We start from the raw sequence: 295 nt of genomic DNA on the forward strand, positions 1-295 counted from the left end.
AGAATAAAAGGAGCTTCCAACAATTTCAAAAGTCCCGCCATACTGCTCGGCGGAACCGCTCTTCCTGTTACGAGAAAGAACGTGTTCGCGCAAGACAAGAAAATATCCAAACCCTGAAGAACATCCATAATGGTATGCGACTAAACAGATTTCAACCTCAATTACATACAAACCAGAAGGCCCTCAAATCATCCAGTATCCAAAATCCTGCTAACAAAAAAATACGCACCTCACACCACCCACAGTCATAAGGAAAATAATTATAACAAAAAAGAAAACAACAACAGCCTCCCCT

The sequence above is a fragment of the Penaeus monodon genome, chromosome 21 (assembly GCF_015228065.2).
Source record: "Penaeus monodon isolate SGIC_2016 chromosome 21, NSTDA_Pmon_1, whole genome shotgun sequence".
In the NCBI taxonomy this organism is placed as follows: Eukaryota; Metazoa; Arthropoda; class Malacostraca; order Decapoda; family Penaeidae; genus Penaeus; species Penaeus monodon.